The sequence below is a fragment of the Rhinopithecus roxellana genome, chromosome 11 (assembly GCF_007565055.1).
Source record: "Rhinopithecus roxellana isolate Shanxi Qingling chromosome 11, ASM756505v1, whole genome shotgun sequence".
NCBI classification, from domain to species: Eukaryota; Metazoa; Chordata; class Mammalia; order Primates; family Cercopithecidae; genus Rhinopithecus; species Rhinopithecus roxellana.
This window is the reverse complement of record NC_044559.1, coordinates 25,778,861-25,792,768: the sequence shown is the minus strand read 5'-3', so window position 1 is coordinate 25,792,768 and position 13,908 is coordinate 25,778,861.

The following is a 13,908-nucleotide window of genomic DNA, read 5'->3' as shown; positions in this document are numbered from 1 at the left end:
TCCAGCTCCACGCTGATGGCTGCTCCTGGACAAGGATGCAGGGACCTGGAAAGAAAGGATAATCCCCCCACCGAAGGAAGCGGAGGGGCCGGGATTTGAGATCACAGCATAGAAGGAAAGAGCTGAGCTTCAAAGGCCGCAGAAGAAGAACAGGCAGAGTTAACAGGAAAAACCACAGTCAGGCCCTCTGGGAGAGGCTGGGGTTGCCTGCAGGGCTGAGGAGGGGGAAGAGGGGCCAGGACTGGCAAAGGCTGCCTGACAGTCTGCCCTCCAGACAGCCACTTCCTCCCCTGTGCCTGCTCCATCTGGGAAGCCCTATGGGGGCTCAACTTTCAGCCGTGCTTCAGAGTGGGGGGACTGTCCCCTCCCTCGTCGCTCCCCATTCTCAAGTCCCACCCCCCAATAGAGACCCCTTTCTGCAAGGCCAGGAGTAAGCACACCACATCAGACCCTTGCATCACAGCCCTGGCACGTCCTTGTTTTCAGTGGTTTGGAAGTGAATCGTCTCTGGGTTTGTGTTGAGGCCAAGATACATGTTTTTCCTTTTCTCCGCTTTCCTTTCTGGTGCCTTGTTATGACTGGCTTTGGAGCCTGGCTTCGGGGTGGTAGGGAGAGATGGAGAATGGGCAGGCTGTGGGGGAGGGTGGCTGGGGTGCCAGGGAGGGAGGGCTCGGGACACCTGCCCTGCCAAACTCAAGGCTATTGGGCAGGTCACCTTGGCCTCCAGGTCAGGGAAGCTGGCGGTATCTCATGGGCCACAAAGTCCCAGGATCCAGAGAGGAAGGAGGAGGGAGCCACTGGGAAAGTGGTTTAGGTTTAGGTGGTTGATGAGTGCGTGGGACAGGGGGAGGAGGAAGAAATGGGGAGGTTGCCAGATGGCGGAGGAGGAACCCACACTCAGCAGAAACTCGCTTTGTGTTCCAGCCTCCACTCGGAGCCGAGTGTCATCCCGTCCACCCCGGGCTGGCTGTTTCTCCTTCGCTTAAGAAAACCAAAAGGCAGAATTGAGGTACCGGCCTTCAGAGCCCATCAGGACAAAAGACATGCCCTGAGCACCCTGCACCAGCCCTGAGCTGAGTGGTGGCCCCACCAGCTGACCCTTAGGGCCGAAAGCAAGAGCAGGCAGGTGGGAGCTACCGAGGGTCTCGGGGTGTTGTGGAACGTGCACCCCCACCAGCCTTCCACAGCCACCAACCACATCCCAGGAGAGGCCAGGACACCACCCCAGACCAAACAGAAGACGGGAAAATGCTGGTTCTGAAAAATGTTCACATTCGCCTTCCCAGAACCCAAGATACTAAGATGTTGTAAAACAAGAAGAAATGAAAAGATAGGAGGGAAAACACCCATTGATGAAAATGATTCATTCCCTCAATACATTTCCACAAAACCAACCCGGAGCAGGACCCAGAACTCTGCGTTCTCCGTCAGCGCCCAGCTAACTCCTCCGCACCCCTGTTCAGGGCCAGGTGGCAAGACATCAAGATGGTTAAATTGAAGAGAAGTCACAGGGTGGTGGAAACATTTTAAATAACAAGCACCTGGGTGAAGCGGTTCGTTGCTGGGTCTGGACGAAGCCACGTGGGAGCCAGGGTTGCAGAGCTATGGCTGTTAGACAACTGGGTGGACTTGCTGCTTCAGGCTCAGTTCTCCTGTTTTTTCTACCCAGACTCAGCTGTCCCTCTAGGCCTCAGCAGCAGGACAGTGGAAGGTTCTAGTCTCCAGGTGCTGGAATTACCTGGTCCCCTGTATTCAGCTCCCTTCCTCTGAGACAGCCCCCAGCCAGACCTTCCTCACCCAGTGTGTGGGATGGCGGTAGAAAGCAAGGTTTACATAGACTCCCCTCTCACCCCACAAAGAATGCTCCCACACAGGCTGGGGCCCATAGAAAGGACAGGGCTGGCTGGGCGCAGCAGCTCGCGCCTGTAACCCCAGCACTTTGGGAGGCTGAGGCAGGAGGATTACTTGAGCTCAGGAGTTCAAGACCAGCCTGGACAACATGGCGAAACCCCGCCTCTCCAAAGTATACAAAAATTAGCCAGATATGGTGGCGTATTCCTGTAGTGCCAGCTATTCGGGAGGCTGAGGCATGAGAATTACTTGAACCCAAGAGGCGAAGGTTGCAGTGAGCTGAGATCATGCCACTGCACTCCAACCTAGGTGACAAAATGAGACTGTCTCAAAAACAAAACAAAAAAACGAAACAACAGGGCCAACAACACACAATGAAAGAGAGAATCCGAGAGGAAAGGTGACTTGCTTCAGGTCATCCAACCAACGTAATGGCCGAGCAGGTATCAGAAACTGGCCGTGCTGTGAAACACGAGCTTCTGCTGCCCTAAAATACCAGGGTTCATTCCCCTGTCAAGCAACAATGACTCTCCGTGAGAATGCAAGTTTTGATCAGTAAGAGTTTATTACTTGGCTCCAACAAGGAGGGCACTGGGCATATTCCCAAAGCAGCGTCTCTCCAAGGGAAAGTGACAGGAGGGTATTATGGGGCAATGGAGAGGGCAGAGGGCACATCGTCGCACGTAGAGCAGGGGTCTCTGTGGCACAGGCACCGTGTCGTCATGCCAGCACGTGGGTTGCACGTCATGGACCTGAAGCTGCAGCTTTTCCAGGGTAGAGACTTTAAAGTTCACTGGGATTCACGTCCAAGCTGCCGGGGTCTTTCAAGAGCTGGTTCTGACCAACAGGGTGGCCTCATTCCACCCAGGGTTTAGGGAAGAGCAGGCTGCAGGGCAGGAGGCTGTAACCCAGGCTGGTGGCTCAAGTGGATTAAATTCCTACAGTCCCTGGATGTGGCAGGATATACCTGTGGTCCCAGGTGTACTCGGGGAGGCTGAGATGGGAGGATCACTTGAACCCAGTGTGTCCGGAATTGGTGGGTTTTTGGTCTCACTGACTTCAAAAATGAAACAGCTAACCCTCACGATGTTACAGTTCTTAAAGATGGTGTGTCTGGAGTTTGTTCCTTCAGACATTCACATATGTCTGGAGCTTCCTCCTTCTGGTGGGTTCGTGGTCTCACTGTCAGGAGTGAAGCTGCAAACCTTTGTGGGGAGTGTTACAGCTCTTAAAGGCAGCGCGTCTGGAGTTGTTCGTTCTTCCCGGTGGGTTCGTGGTCCCGCTGGCTTCAAGAGTGAAGCTGCAGACCTTCATTGTGTTACAGCTCATAAAGCAAGTGTGGACCCAAACAGCCAAAGAGTAAAAATTCCAGTGCGTGGAAATAGACCCGAGTCAGTTGCCGCTGACTGGCTCAGGCAGCCAGCTTTTATTCCCTTATCTGGCCCCACCCACATCCTGCTATTGGTCTATTTTACAGAGAGCTGATTGGTCCGTTTTGACAGAGTGCTGATTGGTGCCTTTACAATCCTTGAGCTAGACACAGAGTGACAGAGTGCTAGTTAGCTAGATACAGAGTACTAATTGGTGTATTTACAAACCTTGAGCTAGACACAGAGTGCTGATTGGTGTATTTACAAACCCTGAGCTAGACACAGAGTACTGATCGGTGCATTTACAATCCTTGAGCTAGACAGAGTCACAGAGTGCTAGTCCTCCAAGTCTCCACTAGGGTAGCTAGATACAGAGTACCAATTGGTTGTATTCACAAACCCTGAGCTAGACACAGTGCTGATTGGTTATTACAAACCCTGAGCTAGACACAGAGTGCTGATTGGTGCACATACAATCCTTTGGCTAGATATAAAAGTTCTCCAAGTCCACCTAGGGTTTAGGAGCCCAGCTGGCTTCACCCAGTGGATCCTGCATTGGGGCTGTAGGCGGAGCTGCATGCTGGTCCCGGTCCGAGCGGGGCCTGCACTCCTCAGCCCCTGGGCTGTTGATGGGAACTGGCGCCAGGAAGAGGGGGCAGCGCCCGATCGGGGAGGCTCAGGCCGCGCTGGAGGCCCACCACAGGGGGAAGAGCTCAGACAGGGCGGGCTGCAGGTCCCGAGTCATGCCCCGCCGGGGAGACAACTAAGGCCCAGCCAGAATTTGAGTGTGGCCCTGGCAGGCCAGCACTGCTGGGGGACCCTGGTGCAACCTCCGCAGCTGCTGGCCCGGGTTGCTAAGCCCCTCACTGCCCTGGGCTGGTGGTTGCCGGCCGGCCGCTCCGTGTGTGGGGCCCACCGAGCCTGTGCCCACGCCCGTGGGAACTCACACCAGCCCACGAGTGCAAGCCTCGGTTCCCGCCCACGCCTCTCCCTCTACACCTCCCCGCAAGCAGAGGGAGGCGGCTCCAGCCTCAACCAGCCCAGAGAGGGGCTCCACAGTGCCGTGGTGGGCTGAAGGACTCCTTAAGCACTGCCAGAGTGGACACTGAGGCCAAGGAGACGCTGAGAGTGCGGGCTACTAACACACTGTCACCTCTCACCAGGACGTCAAGGCTTCAGTGAGCCGAGATCACCACTACTGCACTCCAGCCTGGGCAACAGAGTGAGACTCTGTCTCAAAAAAAACAAAAAACAAAAAAATTTTATGGTGGTCCCTGCAGACACTCCTTGTCTGCTTACACTTCGGCCCTGGTGCATTTATTGCAGAATTAAGATCTGAATCAGTCAAAGGGTATAACATTTTAGCTATGCAGGATAAGTAAGTTATTTGAGATCTAATGTATGGCATCGTGAGTACAGTTAATAATACTGTATCCTGGCAATTTGCTAAAGATAAGATCTTCTCACCACACACACAGAAATACTGTCACTATGTGAGCTGATGAGTTTTTTCATTAGCTTGACTGTGAGAATCATTCAGTCTATACATATATCAAAGCATCACGTACACCTTAAATATATACAATTTTTATTTGTCAATTATACCTCGATAAAGCTAAAAAAGTCTTTTTACATTAATTTTAATTTTAGAAGAATTGAGAGCATAAAGTGACCTTCGAGACCTTTAGCGTGCACCCTGCGTGTTTCAGATAAGAAGTCCGAGGCCCAGAGTGTGACACCCCCAGGCTCTGAAAGACCTGTAATCAGGACAACCCAGCTCCACCCAGCCCGTGGCTCCCTGAGACTGAGTTGCCTTTAATGTCTCCAGGGCTGGGAGTTACTGATGGTGGCAGGGAGCAGGGGCCTTCTAGACGACGCCCCTCCTGGGCCCACGCCACAGCTAGCTTGGGGAGGCCCAAGGCTTCTCCCGCGGCTCCTCCTGCGGCGGCTCCCGCAGCCCAGATGGGACGAAGGCCAGTCTAGACTGTCCCGCTGGTGCCCCCGTGTGGCCAAACGCTAAGCACCAGCCGGGTGCAAATGGACTTGGGCAGCTTTTGAGCCTGCTGCGCGCTTTGGACCCGCAGGTCAGGGCCAATGGGGTTCAGGACGTCTGTGCACAGACGACTTGGACCACAAATCTGTGCCTGAGCAGTGGCTGGCAAATATTTAGGGGTGAACCTGCGGCTCATTCATGAAAACTAAGAACATGCAGAGGACCCCGAGCTTCAAGCAGCTTAACAGTAACACTAAAAAGCTCACCTCAGCCTGGGGCAACATAGGGAGAACCTGTCTCTGCAAAAAATTAAAAAATCAGCCGTGCATGGTGGTTGTGTACCTGTAGTCCCAGCCCAGCTACTTTGGAGACTGAGGCATGAAAACTGTTTGAGCATGAGAGATCAAGGCTGCAGTGAGCCAAGATCACGCCACTGCACTCCAGCCTGGGTGACAGAGTGAGACCCACAGTCTCAAAAAAGTTAAAAAGCTAACCTCAAGAATCTCCCCTTTTGTTCTGATCTTCAGCAGTTACAGGATCCCAGAAGGATCACTTTCCCAAAGCAGCCCCTTTCGGGGCATCCCAGTGGCTAAATTCCCACTCATTATAAAGGGTAGGATGCTCAGGGTGACTTATCCTCCAGTGTCTGGGGCCCACAATCTTTTAGGGACCCAAGAAAATGTTCTTACTTCCACTTCTATTTATTTATTTATTTAGAGACAGAGTCTCGCTCTGTCGCCCAGGCTGGAGTGCAGTAGCGTGATCTCGGCTCACTACAACCTCTGACTCCTGGGTTCAAGCGATTCTCCTGCCTCAGCCTCCCGAGTAGCAGGGACTACAAGCGCCCACCACCATGCCTGGCTATTTTTTTTGTATTTTTTAGTAGAGACGGGGTTTCACCACGTTAGCCAGGATGGTCTCAATTTCTTGACCTCGTGATCCGCCCACCTCGGCCTCCCAAAGTGCTGGGATTACAGGCGTGAGCCACCACGTCCAGCCCTCACTTCTTTTAAAATCAAATTTTAATATAATAATAATATACAGCTATGAATCCAGCCTAGATCACATTCATCTTTGTACCAACAATCATAAAATTGCATTTTTGTTTTTTATAGAGAAGAAGGCCCCTGAAAGGAAAGAGCCCCGACGAGGCCCCCTGTTCCTACACAGCCCCAGGACTGTGCCTCTGAAAGCTCTCACAAAGGTAAAAATCCATTTCCAAAGAGGAGGAGCACCGTGGGCCCATTCTCGTTGCTTTCTCTGAGACAGCACAGATCTGAGGGGGTGTCCAGGACAGTGAAGCCATCAGAGAGCATGTGACAGGAAGGGGGATGCCTGACCTGGAGTGGGCAGAGGAGGACAACATGGGCCACGCGGGCGTCTCCACCTCTGCAGAAGCTAGTAAGAAGAAGGAGAGGTCGGGCCACAGCTGGGTTCCTCTTCGATGTGGTCTGGAGGAAATGGTTTAAATCTCCCAGACCACTCCACATCTGTAAAACAGGCAAGACACCAGCATTTTCCCCCGGCTGCCATCTCGAAGATCTGCCCACCCGTTGGGGGGGAGGTACCGGAAACGGAGCTGCCAGGACCCTTTTCTCAAGATGGCGCCCAAGGTAATGAAGGAGGCTCCTGCCCCTCCCAAAGCCCAAGCCGAACTAGGGGCTTTTGAGGGCCAAGGAGGCAGTGCTGAAAGATGTTCCACAGCCACAAAAAGTAGATCCGCCGTCAGTCACCCTCCGGCGGCCCCAAGACGCTGCAGCTCCGCAGACAGCCCAGATATCCTTGGAAGAGCACCCCAAGGAGTGTCCCCAACCCGAGACAGCCATAAATAAGTTATTAGGTTGGTGCAAAAGTAATCACGGTTTTTGCCATTACTTTGGATGGCAAAAACTGCAAGTACTTTTGCACCAACCTAACAGAGGACAACCACACACTTGGGCTTCTTATGGATGTCAAAGCTGACAGGTGCTGGTCAAACAGGCTGGAAAGAAGCCCTCCGACATCGGTGTGCCCAAGGCCCATACCCTGCTCAGGCTCGATGCTCAACTGGCACCTAAGATGGTTTTGGATGTTGCCCAAAAACTGGGTCATCTAACTGTGTCCAGAGCTGGGCATGGTGGCTCACACCTGTAATCCCAGCACTTTGGGAGACCAAGGTGGGAGGGTCACTTGGGCCCAGGAGTTCAAGACCAGCCTGGGCAACATAGTGAGACCCCGATTTCTACAAAATTTTTAAAAATTAGCTCAGCATGGTAGCTCACGCCTGTGGTCTCAGCTACTCTGGAGGCTGAGGCAGGAAAATCACTTGAGCCCGGGAGGTTGAGGCTACAGTGAGCCATGATCATACCACTGCACTCCAGCCTGGGTGACAGCATGAAGACCCTGTCTCAAAAATAAAAGCAATTAATTAAAAATAAAATAAACTGCATCCATATAAATATAAACTATAAAAAGTATAAATATAAAATATAAATATATATACATATAATATAAAAAGTATATATAATTCTAAATATATACTTTTTCCCATGAAAAGAGTGGAGCCATCATCATAATGTGTTTGGCTCTCATTTCCCAGGTGGACCCTGAGCAGGCCACATCCAGAGGGGGACCCCTGCATGGGCAGCAGGTGAAACCCCGTGGAGATGCCCAGGGATCCAAAGGCGAGTCACTGATGGCAAGGCTGCCCCTCTTGGTCTGTTGGTTTGCCAGTGCTCAGGCTTGGAGACAGGTGCTGCAGCCTTTCCAATGCTGGGCTTCATTCTTGACTCATCATGAAGTGCTTTCTGCCAGGGCACCCTGGTTGGAAGTTTAGGTAGCCCTAAAGGACAGCTACAGTTGTGGCAGCTGTGAGAGAGCAGCTGTTGGTTGATCCCACATGGGCCAGAAGGTTTATTCCGAGAGGTTCTGGAAATCTGCTGGGAGGGATGACTCCTTTGTGTGGGAACACGCTCAGTGGTAGTTCCACATTCCACTCGTCTCTACACCACACCATGAATAAAACTTAGATTCCAGATTTTAAAACACTGCCAAAGGGCAACTTCCTTCCTTTACCCACTGACGCCACAACTGCCCTCGGCACACAGTCATCCCGGACCTGCTCGCACAACAGGGCTCCCTTCAGTGCTGCGGCCTGGCTCAGGGTCGCCCTGGGAAATGAGGTTAAAAAATCAAAATGGCCGAGGTGCCCGGTTCAGCCCTCTGTGCCAAACGAGCACAGCAGCAAGGTGCAACCGGAATGACCGATGAGGACCAACAGACGTCCCTCCCACATGGCACCAGCAGCCAGGGCCCCTGAAGGTCACTGTTCACCTTGGCCCTCATCCTGCAAACACATTTGGAGCTCAATTCTCTGAGCCTGGCTGTGTGCTGGGCATGGAGCTCCTGGGGTGAGGGCAGACAGGACTTGGCCTCTAGCCTCAATGTCCTTGCAGTCTGGGAAACTTTACAAGCACATGAATAAAGTATTCGAATCAAGAAAGAGAGGAACTATTACAGAATTAAAAGCAAAGTGCTTTGGGTAGAGTTTATAAGCAAGGTACCTGGAAACCAGAGAGAGAAGGATTCTTCAGCCTGGGAGGAAATTCAGGAGGCATTGCAGGGTCAGAAATGAGCTGAGCCCTAAAAGATGGAAAGGAAATTTCCTGCTTAACTAGAAAGCTTTCTCCCACAATCCGAAATATGTTTCACAGTGAGAAAGAGGATAGGCATGGAGCACGCTGGCATTGTGGTGTTGTGTTGTTACTGTTATTGTTGTTTAAGCCAGCAGTACACCTCACCACATTAGTGTGGATGTCTGGAGAAAGTGCTGAGACTACATTGGCATCTAAAAATTCCAGGTGTGCTGAATGTAGCGGCTCACGCCTATAATCGCAGCAATCTTGGGAGGCCAAGGTGAAAGGACTTATTGAGCCCAGGAGATCAAGACCAGCCTGGGAACCATGGCGAGACCCTATCTCTACAAAACATTTTTAAAAATAGCCAGGCATGGTGGTGCACACCTGTGGTCCCAGCTATTCATGAGGCTGAGGCAGGAGGATCACTTGGACTCAGGAGTTGAAGGCTGCTATGAACTGTGATTGCACCACTCAACTCCAGCTTGGGTGACAGAGTCAGACCCTATTTCAAATAAATAAATAAATAAAAATTCCAGCTGCTAAAGCCACAAATATCCAGAACCCACACACTGACCTGTGCCTTCCAGGACTGCAGGGGGAATGGGTACTGTCTTACCGGCTGCCACAACGGAGCCCCACAGTCTGGGCAGCTTAAACAGCAGACATTTATTTTCTCAAGGTCCTGGAGGCTGTAAGTCCAAGGTCAAAGTGCTGGTGTGATTGGGTTCTGGTGAGGGCTGTTGTCCTGGCGTGCAGACAGCCACCTTCTCACTGTGTCCTCCCGTAGCTTTTTCTGTCTGAGACAGAGAGAGATCTCTGGTGCCTTTTTCCTTTTTATATAAGATCACCAGGTTTTTTTAAAAGAACGGTCCACCTTTATGATTTCCTTTAACCGTATTCACCCCCTTAAAGGCCCTCCCTCCAAATATAATCACATTGGAAGTTAGGGCTGCAAAATATTAATTTGGAGGAGGCATAATTAACTCTGTAGCAGGCATTCCCAGCAATGCATCCAAAAAAAAGACACGGAAGGTTGGAAAGAGAATGCAGTGAGGAAAGGGTGGAAAGGGAGGGGCTGTGGCCAGGACGGTGTCAGAACTGATGAAGAGATTTGAAAACCAGGGACCCAGGCCATCCTCCGGGTGACTCCCAATCAAGGTAAGAGGCTGGACGGGTCCAGGGTCGTTTCCTTCTTTCTGTGTCAGATCTCCTTGATTCTATGGTAACTCCAGGCATCTCTCTTCCTGTCCTATCCAGTCCTCACCGTAGACTCATTCTGGAAAGCAGGGAGGGATGGCAGGGGAGGGAGCAAAAAGAGAAACTATTACACTGTAGGTCCCGGAGAACACGGCTTCTCCCTGGGTCTGGGGAGCTTAGGACTTTCTGCCGCACCCCACTCCTCACAAGATTGAAAGAGTTTTCATCAGGATCTGAGCTCTGGGATTTGGAAAGACTCATGGAAAACAGAGCAGAGCATGAGCTTTGCAGAGAATCCCTGCCTTCTCATAAAATACTCCTGGAGGAGGCAGCATCAGAATGGATACTTTGAGACACACCACAGAATCTGCTTCCCCAAATCCTCCAACACACAGGACAGATGCCTCCTGGTTCTCATCATAACCCATCAACCATGCCCCAAAGCTGCCGAGCCCTCACCTCCCGGACTCTCTGAAAGCTGCCAATGATTACTGCTGAGCCAGCAATGCAATAATAGTCTCCTTCCTGCCTTCCCCGTCTCTTTCTGTCTTTTGTTCCCTGCCTGGAATCTATACAGCATGAAGGGAGCTATTGAGGTGTGTGTGGTGTTTTTTTAGACAAGAGTCGGAAAATTTGAGTCATCTTTTTACAAAGTTAGACTGTAAAGGTTGTAGTCCCCTCTAAGGATTTAATAATGAAGTGAAAAGACCAGAGGTGACCGGAAACAAGTATGAGAGGAAACGAGAAGCTGTATTCATGGTTGGCAAACTATGGCCCATGAGTCAAATTTGGCCCACTACTTGTTTTCGTAATAAATTTTTATTGGAACACACTCATGCTCATTTATTTGTCTGAAGCTAAGTTTGCCCTGTCCATGACAAAGGGGAGTGGTTGTAACTGAGACTACTTGGCCCACAATGCTAAAAATATTGGCTATCAGAAAAAAAAATTATAACCTCTGCTCTAAACCACAGGCAGCAATTGCCTATCTCCAGACTTACTATGTAAAAAAAAAAAAAAAAAAAAAAAAAAAAAAAAAAATCCTCTTGTATTTGACATGAGGTTTCCTGTATTTAACATGAGGTTTCTGTTTACAGACTAATTGATATAACACTATTTACACTTGAGGCACTCAGAGTTTACACAGCCGTGGAAGCAGAAGATGCAACTTTTAGAAAATTAAAAAGACACATCCCAAATTCCCTCCACCGGAGTAAGAATCATGGCCACCCAGGCGGGACATAGCCCTACATAACCCCAAGCAGCAATATTCACGGCGTCCCTCTAGGTGGAGCTCTTCAGTGCAAAGCCTGGGCAGCTGGAGGCAGGCAGCCCTGTAACTCTGGCTTCATTCTGCAGCCCATTAATTCAACAGTATATGGGGATTGTCTCTGTGTCAGACACTGTGGAAGGTGAATACAACATGGTCCCTGGTCTCTTAGAAGCTTATAGTATAAAAGAAATATAACCAAGTAGCCATATGGTATGGACTAAATTGTGTCCCTCACCCCAAATTCATATGTTGAAGGCCCTAACCCCTCGAAGTGACTGTATTTGGAGATGGGGCCTTTGAGGGCATAATTAAGGTCACATGAGGTCATAAGAGTGAGGCCCTTAAACCAAATAGGTCTGGTTCCTTATAAGAAGAGGAAGAGACACAAGGATGCGTACACACGGAGGAGAGACCACGTGAAGACACCATGCGAAGGAAGGTGGTTTGCACATTGAGGAGAGAGGCCTCAGGGGAATCACAAACTGCTGACAGTTTGATCTTGGATTTCCAGCCTCTAGAACTTGGGGACAATTTATTTCTATTATTTAAGGCCCCCAATCTGTGATCTTTTGTTATGGCAGCCATAGCCAAGTAACACACAATTTAAATAGACCACATGGTGGCTCGAAGTCAGTGCTCCAGAGATGCAAATGTCACATAGTGAATAGCATCATTCCAAGTCCTGGAGGATAAAGACATGACAGCCCCTGTGGTCCCGCTGAGACAACCAACTATTGCTGCTCCACACGCCTTCAGCAAGCACTGCTCAGGCTGGGCCACCTGATGCTGAGATCTCCCTTGATAGGTGTTCTGTTGAAGAGCAAACATTGTGTCCCAGCAATTGAATGCCCACCCAGGCTTCAATCCACCCTGGGCACCCAGTCCAGCCCTGGCAGGCATGGCCTGGGCATCACATTCCTCTCTCACTGTCTCTCCCAACTCCAGATCTGGCCTCCAGCTCGGCCAGCTGCCTGTCTACCACACACACCACAACCTGACCAATTTTCCAGAACATGCATGTTTCAGTTCATGTCATTCCTTGACTGGAGATGCAGAGTTCAAATTCCCTTTCTCCATGATGCATTTTTTTTTAAAACAACGTATTCTCAAGCACTGTTTCCTCTTGTGTGGCATTCACTCCATTCGGCTTCTGTTGAGACGATGTTAATAAGCTGATGCATCTTTTATCCTCTTTTAAATGGAGGGTCTTAAAGGGAAGCCAAGATCTTTGCACTTCCCTTCCCGAGACTCAGTTCAGAGCCATGTATTACACATTAAGTGCATGCCCATTAAATAATAGATCAATGATAGATCAATAGATGAATGATAGCTCAAGAGACAGATATACTGATTGATTGATGATAGATATACAGATGATTGATGATAGATCAATAGATAGATAATAAACTGATAAATAGATGATTGACAGACAGATAGATAGCCAGTGGCACACACCTGTAACACCAGCTACTCAGGAGGCTGAGGCAAGAGGATCGCTTGAGTCCAGAAGTTCTAGGCTGTGGTACACCATGCAGATTAGGGGTCCACACTAAGTTCGACATCCATATGGTGACCTCGCGGGATCAAGGGACTGCCAGGTTGCCTAGGGAGGGGTAAACCAGCCCATATTGGAAATGGAGCAAGTCTAAACACCCATGATAATCCGTAGTGGGATCACTCCTGCAAATAGCCACTGCACTCCAGCCTGGGCAAGATAGTGAGGCCCTGTCTCTAAAGAAAAATCGACAGATGATAGATAATCAATGGATGGATAGATAAATGAATAGATAGATGACTGATGGATGGGTAGGAAGATAGAGGGATGATAGATAATAGAAGGAATAGATGATGATAGATGAGAGAGAAAGAGAGAGAGGTAATATTAAAGCCATCATCTCTGGCCTTGCAGGGAACACTCTCATAGCTGTGTTTCCTGACTGCACTGGGCAGGATTTGGGTCCAAGCTCCTCCTGTAACTTCCTGAGGTCCTGTGAAGTGATCCTGTCCCAAGCAGCTGCCCTCCCAGAGGAGTGTCCACCTGGGAGCATGCCACAAGCCCAGGGGAACATTCTGATTTCCTAAGGGAACCAGATGTCCCAGTTTGGGCAAAAGGGCCTCCCGGGAAAACAGAGTACTGCCAAGGACTCAGTCTGGCATGTCCACAGAGGGAGAGAAACTGTCCCCACCCTCCACTTACTTGGATGGAATTGCTCCCCAGCATGAAGAGGTATCACTGTGTGAGGTTGGCGATGATGCATGGAGGCTTGTCTCAAGGTGACCTTCTGGTGGGGAGGACATTCTCTCTGGTTGTGTTTTCATTCCACTCTCAGTGTTTCCGTGCAGAGTGGAGTGAGCACCCATCCTTGACCTCATGAAGCTGCTCAAGGGCAAAACTCTACCCGGACCTCGATTTGCTTAGAAACAAAATATGCAAAGGAAACACCAGTTCAAGGTAGCTTGTTATTCATGGCTAAGAGAGAGACTTCTCTGACACTTTGGATCTCTCCCTCCATCAATCATTTACTTCAGTGCTTGGAACGTCAGGAGGAAAATAATGAGTCACACCTGGTCTGAGGCAACCAGGTCACCTGTCAGCACAGAGTGCCT